This window comes from Protopterus annectens, chromosome 8.part0 (genome assembly GCF_019279795.1).
Source record: "Protopterus annectens isolate FY-2018-M chromosome 8.part0, PAN1.0, whole genome shotgun sequence".
NCBI classification, from domain to species: domain Eukaryota; kingdom Metazoa; phylum Chordata; order Ceratodontiformes; family Protopteridae; genus Protopterus; species Protopterus annectens.
In genome coordinates this window covers 801,109,802-801,126,572 of record NC_056741.1, presented here as the reverse complement: position 1 = coordinate 801,126,572, position 16,771 = coordinate 801,109,802, and positions in this window count along the sequence as shown.

Below are 16,771 nucleotides of genomic sequence, written 5' to 3'. Positions count from 1 at the left end.
CCTGCATGTGGTGTGTCAACCTCTAGATGAATGGGTTATGGCCCATGCACACACTGCCCTCACCATAGCCCTACTATGACAATTCTGCTGATGTCATTCACTGTGAAATACACCTTTGGGAAAGTTGTATCCCAGTAATCTATGTGGCATGTCCTATAACAGCGTAATGCTGTAGTGTGATATAGAACTCGGGTAGGGATTTTAGTCCCACACATGGCAAGTGTGGATGTTTGTGTGTGTGTTTCTTTGTTTGTGTAGGGAGCAATGCTTTTTAGGCTAGTCACACTCACTACAGATCAAATCCCCTACTTTGGCAAGGCTGCTGATATCATTCACTGTGAAATACACCTTTGGGAAATGTGTATCCCAGTAATCTCTGTGGTGCATTCTAAAACAGCATAATGCTGTAATGTGATATAGTACTCTAGTAAGGATTCTAATCCTACACATGGCAAGTGTGGATGTTTGTGTGTGTGTGTTTCTATGTCTGTGTAGGGAGCAATACTTTTTAGGCCAGTCACACTAATTACAATTCAAATGCCCTACTTGGGCAAGCCTGCTGATGTCATTCACTGTGAAATAGACCTTTGGGGAAGAAGTACTCCAGTAATCTCCATGGCACGTCCTATAACTGGGTAGTGCTGTAGTGTAATAAACTAGTTAGGTAGGAGTACTAATCTTAGACATGGCAGGTGTGTGGGTCTGTGTCTGTCAATCGTATCCTGTGTGGAGGTGGCTGTGAGTGTGTAATAACTGGACTCATTGGGGAGTGGGTTTTGCAAATTTCTTATATGATGGCCCTAGTATATGTCACAATGTCCACCTTACAGGGATAACAGATGTGAAATAGCTGAGAGGCTGGGGTGAAAATCCATACCCCTACATGTGACATCAAGTCCTGGCGAGCAAAGTTAGCAACTCTTGTATTACCCAGGAAACACTCTCAACCCATGTCTCAAACACACTTGTCTAGGCAACAACTGCTATGTTGGTAGTACCCTGCATATTACCCACAGATAGTAACCATGGTGTGATTGCAGTGGACTACAGAGGGCATGGCGCCCTGCTCATCAGTCCAATAGACACTTACATGCAGACAGTGCACCTTTACTATGTTCCCCACTGGACACCTGCAACACCTGTGGTGCCATCAAATGTGACCCACAAAGGACATACCATGCCTTAAATACATGCCCTGTATGAACAGATGCCACTGACACCCTGGAATACCTGTATCATGCTATCAGTGTAGGTGCAGGGTCAACCTGCTGTCCATTACCAGTTCCTGCCACATGAGGCCAGGACTGGCACATCTGATGATAACAATCTGTGTACACAACATGGGCCAGACACCCTAGGTACAGTTCTACATGTCACTGTAAATGCATGTGGGATGTGTGCACATCCCAGACACTGTCCATGTCATGGACTAAAGAACACATACATGGCAAGCAATGCACAGCAATGGCCACACACAACAGTTACCCAGATGACTAGATGGTGAACACAATACCCACCTGTATGGGCCAATCCAGACACTACACCCCTGAGCCACACTGCAGACCATTGTCATGTGGCCTGATGCCAAGGTATACCCATCACCTAACCTTGTGTAGCTGTCTGGCACAGTTGTCCACTACACACCCATGAAGCAATGCCCTCATGCATATCAGTACTGGCACCCTGTGTCTGTGTATGTGGTGTATTATGCTTATGACCACATTCACACTCGCTACAACCCCCATTGGCATACTGAAACATGCTGTCTGATGTCAGACACCTCCACATACCCTTTGCCCATATAACCTCTGGATAACCCCTGTGGTGCATGTGATACCTGCACAGTACTGTATTGTGGCAAACTAACTAGTGAGGTGTATTCCTGACCCTGCCAAGTGTTTCAATGTGTCTGGGTCCCTGAGAGAGCATGGCTGTGTTGACGCTGACATCTGTTCATGCGGGCAGGCATGTGTACTTCACCTATCGTATAGCTACCATATCACTGTTGCAGATGACACACACCATCACATATAAGTTTGGAGAGCTCCTCAACATGTAACCTATGTGGCACATCCAATAACTGCATAGACATATGATAGCAATATATAGTCAGTCAAGGGTTTGATACCCTGTACTGGTAGGTGTGTGACACAAGCATGCTTAAGTTTTACTCTCCCACCCCTCTCTGACTTATCTTTGCCTCTGTCTGCCTCTCACACTCCCTCTCTGGTGGATGTGGAGACTTACACCTGCTTTGCTTAGGCAGCAGCATTTGTTTTATATGTGATGTTCATGATCAGCTGATGGCCTCTGCATGAATTACAGCCCTCTTCTAGCTGATTGCATGTGGAACAGCTGTGGTAACATTCCCATTGCCAATTGCATGGAAACACACTCCAATATCTGGGAACATCATGTTGGTTTTGGGCCTTTTCATTCACTGTGAGCAGGACCTAGATCTGTTGTTTGGCAAACAGCATCACAGATTGATTGGGGATTTACCTCTAACAACATACACTGTGGAAACAGGCCAACACACAGGAGGGGGGTGTGCCTGACATGACTACAGAATGTAAATGTTGCTATTCTGCATTTGGAGTAATGTTGGTTTAACAGGGTGTGTGTGCATATGGCTGTTCTACATGTTTTAATACCTGTCATGACAGTGCTATTATTTTTCTGAGGAAACCCCCATCTGTAGGGTCATCTGCAGACTGGGCAGTGTGTGGTGCCTTTTGTTTCTTGTGTTACCCACAGAGCACATATCTGTGAACTGCAGAAGCATAGTGTGAGGATTGCAGACAGTATATGGTGACAGACATGAGAGTTACTGACCTCATATCCTTCATAGAACATATGTTACAACAAACCCTGTTACAACAGTAAATGTATGAGGTTATCACAGCAACATGTCAATATTGGCCCTGTGTCTGTGCCTCCAGCCACAACTCTGTCAACCTGTGTACTTATGTCAGTAAGAGGTGCATATGTCCTGTACACCATAATTTACTGACATGTCTGATAACAAGCCAGACTGTGACACGTTATGTACAGTAGGGATTCTCTATGAGGACATAACCTGGGCATACTGTGGTTGTGTGTACAGTACTTAGGAAAGTGTACTTATGGTGATTGTCGACAGTGTGTGTATTGTGGTTATGTACCTTGGCCTGTGTACAGACTGTGGTAGATGTCATTGTTCATGGTCCTGTTCTATCTGATATTGCATGCTACTCCACTGTATGTTACCCTATCAGCTAACATGTTTGTAGGGCCAAACACACACATGTCCAGTACCACAGACAAGCATCGGATCACACTGTGTAGTGGCCCACTATATGTAGGGTTAGTGTGTGAGTGGCACATATGTGGATGGTGCTGATCAGGTACTCCATATACTGTAATATTATGCTAGCTACCATATGTGGCTGTGGCAGTGTTCACATTGGTTCTGGTTATGCACCTTCACACAGGTGTTTGTTACTCTGTGCTGTGACATGCTTGTAGAGCCTGCTATATATGCAGGTGCATGTGTATTCCACCATAAGAAATGTAGGCCAGTGTTGTGGCAGTCTGCCTGTAGCCTGCACAGTACTTTGTTACATGCCTGGCAGCTTAGTGTACTTACCCAGTGTGCTGTTATGTCCAGATACTTGCCAGATGTACTGCTACCAGGCCGCCATAACAGTCGTGTATGTCAGACAAAGCAGTGGGATGCTGTGCAGATGTATGTCACTAACTAGTGGGTAGTATGTGGCCATGGCACCTCTGTACCAGCAGTTATTATGTGGCAGGACATACAAGGGTGTGTGAATGCATAACCTATGGGGGCAAATGTATACCAGTATTTACATGTTATACCCATCTACATGGCTGTTAACATCCACATTGTCAAGCTTGGTCTACATGTCTTGCACTAAGGGGTTATGCGTATACCTCTGGGCTGACCAGAGTGTGTCAGACTGTCCACATGTATTGGCCATATCTCTGCTGTAGTCCACAGGAGCATTACTGTGCTAGCAGTGGTACTGTACTATGATGTCCTTAGGATGTCTGTCAGTAGCCAATGGTGCACATGTTAAAAGCAGATGTAACCTCCCACATACAACATGTCTGTGAAGACAGCCCCTATGACAGTAGCAATAGTCTACATATATACCTGCACTACATACCTGATATCCCCTAGCACTATGAGGTTGGGACCATTGGGACTGAGGTAGGGCTCTACTCCATGGTTAGGACATATGGTGGACATGTATGTCTATATAATTATCCAAATATCTACATAGATATATGCACATATACATAATGACATACATAGATGGATATGCATATGTATATGTACATACATACATATACATATAAACACTCAGATATACACATATACACAGCAATATATGTCTACACCTATACAGATAGAGATACATATGCACATATACTTATGGATATCTACATATATATTGACAGTAATAGGTGTATCAGAATAGATATGTATGCACATATAGTTATAGATATCTACATATATATATCTACATAATTAGGCATATCTGTACACATAGGATGTGCATACATATATAGCTATATATATATATATATATATATATATACACACACACACACACACACACACACACACACACACACATATATATATATATATATATATATATATATATATATACACACACACACACACACACACACACACACACACACACACACACACATATATATATATATATATATACGAAGAGATGTACACATGCCCAAATATATGTTGCACTATACAGATGTGTATAAAGACATATGCATGAATATACATGTGCATGTGCATGTAGACATATATTTATTTTATTATTTATTTTATTTTACATTTGTTGACCGGGCTAGTCTAACTGGATATATGTCCATTTTCAGAAGAGGCCCGGGGAGATAAGCTCCAAGACATAAACAATCAAATACAAATACAAACAACAAATAGCATAAAAAATCAACACAACAACAGTCACATATGCAGTACCGTATACAGGTTATCACAGGATGTTCAGTGAGGGCAAGAATCATAACAGTGCAAATTACAGATACAAAAACTTCATACAGGTAGAGTCCATAGTAGAAAAAGGAAGTTAATTGTATAGTGATATTAATAAAGGAGTTACTTAAAAATAAGTAGCCACAGAGGATAGAAATAATATATTATAGAGAGATATGAAAAATATATAGTTAGTAGGAGGATATAGCAGTGGGTGAGAAGAAATGGATAGGCAAAGCCAAGTTTGAAGAGAGAGATGACTAGTCAGGTTTGGTACAGGGGCATAGCCAGTGTGTTTTGAGGAAAAGTTTAAGTCAGGTTTTGAAGAGTGATATAAAGGTGAGTGAGGAGAGGTCACTGGGGAGAAGATTCCAGGATTTTCTAACAGAATTAGAGAAGAGAGAATCCCCAGCCCTGTTGTTAGGTTTAGAGGTGTGTACAAGAAGCTTGTGTGATGACCATAAGGACTTCAGATTTTTATAGGGGGTGATGAGGGTAGATAAAATTGGAGTATTGGAAGGTTTATAGAGAGTGTTATGGGCAATGGTTAGTTGGTGGAATTTAATCAGGTTTTGTAGTTGTAGCCATCCTAGCTGCTTTATATTAATACAATGGTGGGTTCTATATGGGTTGCCTGTAGCAAATCTGTCAATTTTATTGTAGGACATTTCCAATTTGTTGAGGTTATTTTTGGATAGATTAGTAAAAATGGGTGAGGCATAGAGAAGTGTAGAGATTAGATGAGTGTGAGCTACAGTAGTTTTGGCTGTAGGAGAAAGGAAGGGTTTAATCCTGTAGAGAGTGCCAATTTTTTTGTTGACAGTCTTTATAGCATTGTTGATATGGATGTCGAAGTTCAGATTGTTGTCGATGGTGATACCAAGTAGTTTGTTGGTAGGGTCTTGTGATATTATAGTACCATTAGTGGATGTCACAGAGAAATCAAAAGGAGAGGACTTTTGAGTACGATTGAAGAGGAGGAGTTTGTTTTTTTTGTGGGGGGGGGGTTCAAAAGAAAACAACACTGTGTGAACCATTGTTCAACTGTGTTAAGTACTTTCTGGGTAAGAGAGTAAAGGTCATGGGTGGATGTAGCTGAGCATATCATTGTGGAGTCATCAGCATATTGTATGCATGTGGCTTGAGGGGTGGCTAGATGAAAGTCATTAATAAATATGGAGAAGAGGAGAGATCCTAATATGGACCCCTGAGGGATGCCTAGGGTAATGGGTAGGTGGGTGGATAGAGTGTTATGCCATAATACTGCCTGCTGTCATTTGTCAAGGTAGGACTGGAACCATTTTATGGAAAGTGGGTCTAATGACAGAAATTTTAGTATGTTTATGAGAATCTGGTGATTTATTATGTCAAATGCTTTAGACAGGTCGATAAATAGAGCAGAAGAAAGATTATTAAGGTTGCAACCTATTATATGTATATGCCCATAGTCCTGTCATGTGTAAACCTCACAGTTGTGTATACTCTCCCAGATGTATCTCACCGTATGTATCTGCTATGTGTACGTTATTTTAAAACAACGTATGTGATGCAACAGTCATATTAATAACAAGTACTACACAATTGTGGTAGCAAAGGCAATTGTTCAATACTAATCAATATGTGCATTGACAGATGTATTGGAAAAACAACAGCTGTCTTCACAGTGGTCATGGCGTAGTAGTTAAATGTTGTGACTTTAGTGTACAGGGTCCTGGGTTCAAGACCTACAAGGGCTGTTCATTTTGTTGCTGGGCAGAACAAAGGCTGTCGATACAGAGTGGTTAAGGCAGTTTTGAGCAGCTTTAAGTGCATTTGAGCAGTTTTGCGTGAAGCTAAGTGGTGCTAAGCTATGGGTAAATGTACGGGCACTTACACAGTGTAGGCTTCACTTACCAGTGCACAAATCAGCTTAGCTGTTATATTGGAGCAATGTCAATACCTGCTTAGCATGGCTTAGCCCTGGTAACCAGTTCACACCACCCAGTCTGATAACATAGCAGAGTAATGACATATGAAATAAGTCCATGTAATGCCACGTACAATACATGCTCCTATGTGCTGTCATTACGGTAGCAAGGGGTGTGAGTGTCATGTCTGGGACACAAACATATGTGAGGCCTGTACAGCACTGTTATCTGTGTGACTTTGCTACATACAGGGGTAGTACCCCAGGGTATGTGCTGTCACACTGGCATGTAATGTATGATGGTGGTACTACTGTTAACAGTGCCTACCCATGCAAGAGTAGCATGCTAAATGCAGCACAGACAACAGGCACACCTGCATACATAGCTGGACTCTGAGGCTTCCCTGTTGTATCCCTGGTGTGTGAGCAGTGTCACAGTGTATAACCCCTACTGGGTAATAATCCAACATGTGGAATGAACTGTAGACTACTGTCTGTACAGCACATGATAGCGAGCTCTCCTGACATGTAGTTAAGGCATACATATAGTTGTCAAATGACTGTCAACACATTCATCCTCTGGCATAGCTACTGCCAAGCAGATGACTGTCAGTCCCTGCACAGATGTGCAGATGGCAGGTATCCCGCTGGGATATGTACAGGTATCCTAAGCTTGACTGACACTGACATGTCTGCCCAGCTATGTAAGAACTGGCATATATTGGAGATAACACCCTGTACGAACCATATCCCACGGGTACCTCAATTACACTACCGCAGTCAACTGAACATGTTTGGGTACAGGTCTCCATCACAGACACTAACTATGTGTTGTAATGCATGTTGCATGCATGTCAACTTGATCACCTCAGTGGCCATCTGCAGAAGGCACCTGGCGGAATGGCTGATGAATGTCACTTCCACCCTGAGGGTCACCACAGTAGTGTCTGTCGATGGCTTTCCAGCTACCACATGGCAGGTGGCAGGATACCACTGTACACACAACCCCTACACAGCCCATCTCTCCTTGGACAATAGCTAGGTACACAGCTATGACCACCTGCAGAGATGCACTCCAGTACTGACACATGTGTACATGTGCATGACTGAGTATAGCAGTGTCTGTGTGTTAGCACAACTGTACATGGGAATTCCATGAGGGCCTTCACAACCACCACAACACTCATTTCCAATGCTAGTTGTGGCTGTTGCTGTATGAGACATTACATATACCCTGTTAAGCTCCTCTCTATACCAGCTACAAGAGCCTTGCAGTACCATCAGAACAGTGTTGTACAAATGGGTTAATAGACATGGGATACCCATTATGTCCTGGCAAGTGTGTGTATGTGGGCATGTCCATTTATCTGTAGGGTACAGCATTCCAAGGCCACATACTCCAATTACAATACCCATTGCCACATGGTAGTACAGATAGTGTTGTTGCTGCCCATCGGTGAGGCATGATAATGCAACACCCTGCTATGCAGGTGGCATGTGCATTACATGCATATCCCTGTAGTACCACTGTTGGGATCTACAATGGGTTGTATTGTAGTCGTGGCCAATGTGTGATGGTGAGTATATCAGACTGTCATCATGGGTTTCAGGGAATACAATATCCACTGGGAGATGTGGGTGCTGTCTACACTGTCATCACACAAAGGTACACCAGGTATATGTCCCATGTACCACATTATGGTTACCACTGTCACCATAAACCATACAGGTAAATGATACCACATTCCAGGCCAGTTATGCATGTGCTGTGTGTAGCCTACCTGTAACACATTGGACATGCGGTCATATTAATTAGCAGCGATAGGTCCTGGTCTCTCAGATGTGTGTCTGCCTGTTATGTGTCTGTTAATATGTATATGAAGGTATGTCACACTATGTATTGTCCATATACACCCATTACATGCTCCATTAACATACGGTACATGTCTGGGGTTGTTCTGCATGTAACATGTAACCTGGGACACACCTCACCCTCAATGCTGTGTGCTGTGTGCAATGGAAGCCACACACATCAGTTTCACTACATACCTAGGTAGGGGACTAGTCCGAGTGTTGCCAAGTAACAGTGTGCGTGTATGTGGATAGGTCTACATCAGGTTTCAGATTATACACGCTCCAGCGGGTCACCTGTCCATTTGACACAAGCAATTACTGTTATACTAACCTGTGACATGTGTTCAACTGTACCCCAGATATGTCACCGCCATGGTGTCACCACAGTGCCATACCCTGTTGTGGAATATGACTGCAGACCATCCTCATGCTGACACATGTACACCTACAACACAAATGGATAACATTATAGAGACCACAATCAACCAGTGTTACTCTCACCTGATGATGACAAATGTCTGCTGGTACCAGGTCCCTCCTGGGACTAGACAGGACCATGTGCTGGTGGCCGGCTGTGGTGTGGTGTGGACATCACCTCCCACACTGCTGGGGCTGGTACTGCCACTAAGGAAGCCCCTCGGTGTCCTAGCATGTCCACGTTGACTGCCAGCTGTTGATGTTGCTGGCTTATGTCCACACGGCTGTCGCCACACCCCCACCACACATTCAAGCACAGACATACCATGGTTGATGAGGGCCATCATCTCACTAGACCATCTATCCATGAGCTAGGTATAAGCAGGGATGGCACCAGACAGTTCACTGAAGTTGATGCTTGCAGATGTGAGAGCAGCCCTCTGCAGCCTCAGACCCTGTCTGGTGTAATGTTCCATGCGTGCCTGCACCACCATGATAGCCTGAATAATGCACCTGCTGGTACCAGCTATGTTAACTCAGCCAGGGGCATGATGTCCAGTGGCCCTACAATGAGCACCCTGGGACATCTGCCTATGTGGTGCCCTGCCGGACATCCAGCTATGCCTGCTGTGACTAGACAGTAGGCATGGTTACCACACTTTCCTGTGCCTTACCACCAAACATCAGCTGTCCCTCCACTATGGCCATTAGTGATGGGGTATGTATAGGCACTGAAACTGTGTGCGGTGTTGGGGTAGTTAAAAGGGGGATGTCAAATGATGGGACTGTTTTGGCCCCTGACAACCCCACCTGTGCTTCAACAGTACTATCATCACCCTTGGTGTCTATATGGACACCAACATCAGACTGCATGCAGGAGGAACCCTGACCCACCTCGCCACCTGTGAGGAAAACAATAAATGCACTTTAAAACCTGTACAGCCTTGCCTAACAGTACACACACACACACACACACACACACACACACACACACACACACACACACACACACACACACACACACACACCACTGTAGTACCTACCTGTCTGTGACTTTACAGATAGTCCAATGTATATTTCCATGTGTTCCCCATCCTGCATCACACTTGGTAACATACACACATTGATATCATTCATTAACATATCAGTCCTCTAAATGCCTAGACAAGTGGCCACAACACAAGACCTGTTACTACATTACCTGCCTGACATGTGTTTAGTGGTTTTAGATGGCCTCACTGCTGTCATTCAGTGTTCACCCTGTGTATGTCCAGACATCATGAACATGGCCCCTATATGTGTGGGCTACTACATTCACTCCATAATATGATGCACTAGTGTGTTATGTGTATATATTGCTCAGTACATGCCAGATATGCTGCTCAAACAGTGTATCATTTGACAACTGTAGTATATGGATACAGTCCTTGGTGTTGACTAGTACTTCCCAAATGCATCTGTAGTGCTGCAGATGTGGGTTGTAGGTCACCTCTGTGCTGAATGCGATATTAAGGGTATACCTGGTGTTTACCTTCCTTCTAAATGTATGTTCCATGCTACAGACCTTATTATACTATTAGCTGTCCTGTGATTACATACATGACAAGTGTTCCTGGTGTGTAATGTGGCAGTCCATGTACTGCATGATCCCAAACAGAAGTAATGCTGTATGAACACCCCACAATCACACATGTGCATACATGGCCACCCACGCAAACACACACATGCACACACGTATCCTACATACATCACCCTCCCTCCACTTCACCAGAGTGACCATACAGACAAACTACCCACCAGGATGCACACACACACACACACACACACACACACACACATACAGGTGAGGTTGCACCATGTTAGTACACACAGTCCTTCTATTACCCATCTGTCAACATGCATAACATATGGTACACAACAGCATGCAGTGCAGCTATAGTCAATCCATGCTAGCAACAGAATACATGTGTGTGATGTATGTGCTGTGTCACTAGGTGATGCCCCTTCCTCTGGATACCACTGCACCCATGTACACAGTATTGCTGTGCACCTGTTCTGCACCCTGCTATGTACTGTGCACCACACCTCACAGGCATACAACCATTGCTGAATGTGTACTGCTGTGTCAGTTATGTCAGCTTTAATGCTCACAACCCCTATGTTTTTCAGCAACACATACCTGGGATGATATGTGGACATTTGTTATTTGTGAATGCCTGATGTCTGATTTACAGCTCTCAACATTAACGGACCATGTATGATCAATCCAATACTCTTACACTGACAACCATCACAACATACCATGGCTATGGTGGGTGTACACACCCTTATTGATATGATGCACCATCCTTGATCTGCCATGGGACAACATCACCGCATATCTTAACAGTACATGAGCCCATTATGTGACATATGTCCTGTACTTTCACATGCAGCATCTACGGAATGTGTTAGGTGTGCGGATGCTGACCATGATGCATACACTCCATGTGGGCATATGTGTGCACACCCTTATCATGACGGTTTGTCGCACCTCTTGTTATGTGTACTACAGCAGTCACTACTCCTGGGATGGGTATACTAGCATGGGCCATCTGCATTTGCCAGTGTATGTTCAGTCTGCCTTACACATGTCCCTCTAATCTGCATGATTACAAGGTCTACTCATGTGCACATTCCTTAGTGTTCACACACTGCTGTCACTATTGCTGTGGGGGTTGGGTTATGTCTGCCGCAGTTCCTGACCCTGACTATGTGCAGATACAGCCATTCTTAGCATCCTTAGGATTCTTAATGCAGTGCAGTGGTGTGTCATGCTGACACCCCCCTCCTTCAGCCTTTTTGCGGATGCATGGAAATTAAGGCCTACACGTGTGTCACTTTGCAGTGCCTCATACATTGAACAGCACATGTTACAGCTTAGTCCCAGCTGATAATGTGGGCCACAGTAATGCCTTATGCCATAGTGTAACTCTGCAGCAGTTGCCATTGTCCTACGGGTATATACACTGGTGCTGCACTGTATATGGGTGTTGTTCCAAACATGTCCCTACTATAGGCCATGTCTCCCACCATTATGTTACTCTCTGTGGATACATTCCACAATGACAGGATGTTAGTTATCATGCAGGTGTCTGACATGCCCTTCCAATACCCCATCATGGTCACCCCTGTGATGCCATGCATTTAACAGCAACAATATGTGCACATGTACAGCATGCATTCTGGGTAGGTGTGTTAGATGTGTGCATGGAATATACCATCACCATTACATGCTCAGTGTTTTGGCAAGCATCCACATAAACCATATTCACCAGCTACAGGCTGCTGCCTTGGTGGTATCCGAGGAGAGACCTACATAAGAGGGTGAAAGATGCAAAGTCAGTGGCCACACCTGTGGCATTGCTACAGGGTGGGTGCAGCATTACAATACATCAACAGTACATGTCCACAATACTACCACATATGCACATCTGTCTATCACTACTATGCAGCAACAAAATTTATCTTTGACATGTCAGACATGCATGATCTACCTGTACCGATGCAGATGTATATGCACCAGTGGTCTACAGATGTGCCCTGTGGCCTTACCTGCATGCTCCATGGCTGGTGTGTGGGTGGCACCACCTCCATAAAGGTGTCTGCCGGTTGCTGGCTGTGCAGATGGGCAGGTGCCACAAGGCTGGCTAGGAGCTCCTCCACACATGTCAGGGGGAATGGATGGCATGGCCTCCCCCTGTGGCAAGGTGATCCCCCCAGACTACAGGAGCATGCCGACAGGCATTGGGAAGCAGGTCAGATCAATGATGCCGGACCTGCTCATAACTGCGGTTGTGCAGTCCAACATCATTGATTATGTGGACTAGGTCGTTCCAAAGGGCAGTCTGCTCCTGCTGATCATAGGCAGCCCGGCCAAACAAGATTGCATAGTGCTGTATGAGCTCATTCAGCAGAATTTAATTTTCAGCTGCTGTATAGGCTGGCAGTCTTCCATGGGACATTGTGCCTGAAAGACATAAAGATGGACACAGGTGTGAGCAGGTCATTCAACAACGTTACCAGAATGCAAAATCTGAAGGTAATGCTACTCAATGCTAGAAGTCTAAACCTCAAAATGCACTCTCTCGAGGCACTCCTAAAAATAGAGAACATCGATATCGGTGAAATAACTGAGACCTGGTTCAAGGTTCCAGAGAGCACCCTGCAATACCAGGCTACAACTCTTACCACACATTTTGGCCACCAAACCAGGATCAAAACACTAAAGGTGGAGGAGTGTCCATATTCACTAAGGATATTCACACAACCAGGTCAATGCGTATGAAATTCTCCAGGTGCAACTAACACTAGGTAAGACTGCAATCCAAATTGTAGCTTGCTACGGATCCCCCACCATGCCCCAAGATTCTCACTACACCTTTCTAAACATACTGGAAAATATTAATATACAACCAAACACCCTAATACTGGGTGATTTCAACTACCCTGCCATTAAATGGGAAAACTACTCATGTACCAACACCTTTGCCCAACGATTCATGGAATTCATAAATTCCAATGCCCTGGATCAACTAATCCATAGTCCCACCAGGGGCTCCAATATCCTTGACCTGGTCATTACCAACATGGGAAATCGATGCTCCACACCTATGATCACTCCTCCATTGGTCAGGTCAGACCATACGCTAATCTCCCTTAACATCCACATCCCACCCCCACTCCCCAGTAAGGAAACCTCCATAAAAAACTTCTCCAAAGCCAAACTTCATGACACCCATGCAGACGGGAACTGAAAGTTCAACTACTGAGACATACACTAAGACACTGTACAAGTACATCCACTCATGCATGAATCGTGCCATCCCAAATAAAACCAAGATGTGCTCCTCCAAAAAAAGGAAGCCAATCTGATGGTCCCCTGCCATAAACAAACTTTACAACAAAAGGAAGAAACTGTTGTAGAAAAGAGGAAAATCCCAGGATGCAACAATCTCCCTTACCAGCCACAGTAAGAAGCTGAGATCCCTCATAAAATCCCCCAAAGCTAGTTACGAAAATAAAATTGCCAAAGATTCCAAAGATAACCACAAGGCATTCTATAACTATGTTAAGAATCTAAATGGCAATGCTCAGATCTGCTCTGAGCTACAACAGAATGGCATTAAATATACTGATCTGAAGGATATTGCTAATATCCTGGCAGATTGATTCAGTGCCAACTTTAACCCCTCTCACCCCCTAAATGGCCCATCTCAATACAGGAAGATTGCCATATTCTGGTAATAACGGCCATGCAGGTAAAAAATGCACTCTCCAAAGCTAGGAATACAGCATCCATGGGACCAGATGACATCCCGGGCTGTGTACTACATGAAATACAAAATGAACTGGCACCTCACCTAAGTGTCATGTTTAATCATACCCTCACCTCAGGCTTAGTGCCCACTGAGTGGTGTACAGCTACAGTTATCCCACTCCACAAGGGGGGGTTCGACCTTGGATCTGAGGAGCTACCGTCCCATCAGTCTGACGAGCCTGATCTGCAAGGCCATGGAACGTATTATCATGGAACTTATAAACAAACACATTGGCAACCTTCAAACACTGGACCCCACCCAGTTTGGGTTTGGGAAGGGCCAATCTTGTCTCCTGAACCTGACTGACTTCTTCAAATCAGTTTCCAGAGCCATGGACGAGGGTAAGGCAGTCCACACAGCCATTCAGGACCTCGCCAAGACCTTTGACACCATCTCCCACTCTGGAATCATAGATAAACTTACTAAGCTGGGCATTAATCCCTGTTACTCGATGGGTTGCCAAATGGTTTACTGACAGAACCCATACTGTAAAAGTAGCTGACTCCAAATCCAGCTCCAGGCAAGTGACAAGTGGAGTACATCAGGGTTCATTCCTGGGACCTCTCTTGTTTGGCATCTACTTCTCTGAAGTACAGGCCAACACTAAGGGACTCTGGCTAACAAAGTTCGCAGATGACTACAAACTGGGAGCCATTATTGAATCCCCAAATGATGTGGATACTCTACAAAAAGGCCTTACAAAAACAGATGCTTGGTGCCAGAGCTATGGGCTCAAGCTCAATGCCAAGAAATGTATAGTTATCCCCTTTGAGAAAAAAACATGTACCCGTGAATTACCACATAGGTGGCAGTACACCACACACCAAAAGTGTGATAAGAGACTTAGGGACACAGGTCGACAGTGGTCTTACCTTCAATAACCACATTTCCACAACAGTCAGGAAATCCTTCTATGTGGCACACCTCATCACTAAGGGCTTTTCATCCAGAAAAAAGGAGGTCATTGTCCCACTGTACTCATCCCTCATTAGACCCACTATAGAATACAATGCCCCATTTGGTATGTACCTCTCAAGACATCTGCAACAACTGGAAAGGCCACAGAAATACCTCACTAAAAGAATCACAGGCCTAAAGCAGATGCCCTATGCTGACCACCTAAAAAATTCCAGCTATACTCTGTCTCATATCGTCTACTCCGAGGTGATCCCTGCTTAACATACAAGGCCATGTCAAACCCAGAGCTGTTGGACATGCTACACTTAAAGAAATCCCACTCCCTCAGAGCCACACACTCCAGGGATCTAAACCTTGTCATCAAAATAAACAAAACATGCTGGAGGGATAGGTTCCTGACCCAGAGACTCCCCAGACTCTGGAATAGACTGCCCATACATGTCAAGCAGAGGGCCTCTTTGGCCCTCTTCAAAAGGAACCATGATGATTGGATGGGAGAAAGGAAATTCACCCCGGGGATCACGTCAGTCACCCTGCTAGACAGGGGTCCAGGAAAGTAAATAGTGTGGGAAGAAATAGCCAGGGAATTGTTATGGCTAGGCTTGTATAGGCCCTAGGGCCGATAGCCTAGTACCAGCTTATGAACCTATGAACCTATGAACCACAGTTCATAATACACATCACTGTCACCCCCCCCCACCATATCAGTGACAACAAACTATACACACTACTCAATATCTATGGCTACAGCATACGTACCAGTGGGGCAGATATTGTACTGTACCACGCTTTGTGCAATGTGTTTGCAGCTATGCTCCCTGTGTGGACACTATCATTGCTGAGCTGCAGACTATTCACCTGCATGCCATTGTCAGGGCCACAATGGTTCCATATATGCCTGTGATATGCTTGCTATGTGTTGCTGCACATCTGACATTCTGTGTTATTGGGGTTATCTATGCATGCTGTTGGACATGTTCCGGGATTTTGTAGACCATTACTACTGACATATGTTCTATAACAGTGACACAAAAGCATGTATATATGCTACTGGCCAGCAGAACCACCTCTCCATACTCATCTGCCCATGTAACCAGGCCACATCACATGTGTGACCCACCCCGCAGCCTTCTCATGTACTGGTCCAGCAATACCATCAGGTGGAACCAACTCAGGGGAAGTTGCCCCCCCCCAGGGGCACACACAGACATGTTCCTGTCCCCTGAGGTCAGGTCCAGGGTCTGTTCCATAACAGGCTCCACAAACACATGTGGGATGTGCTAC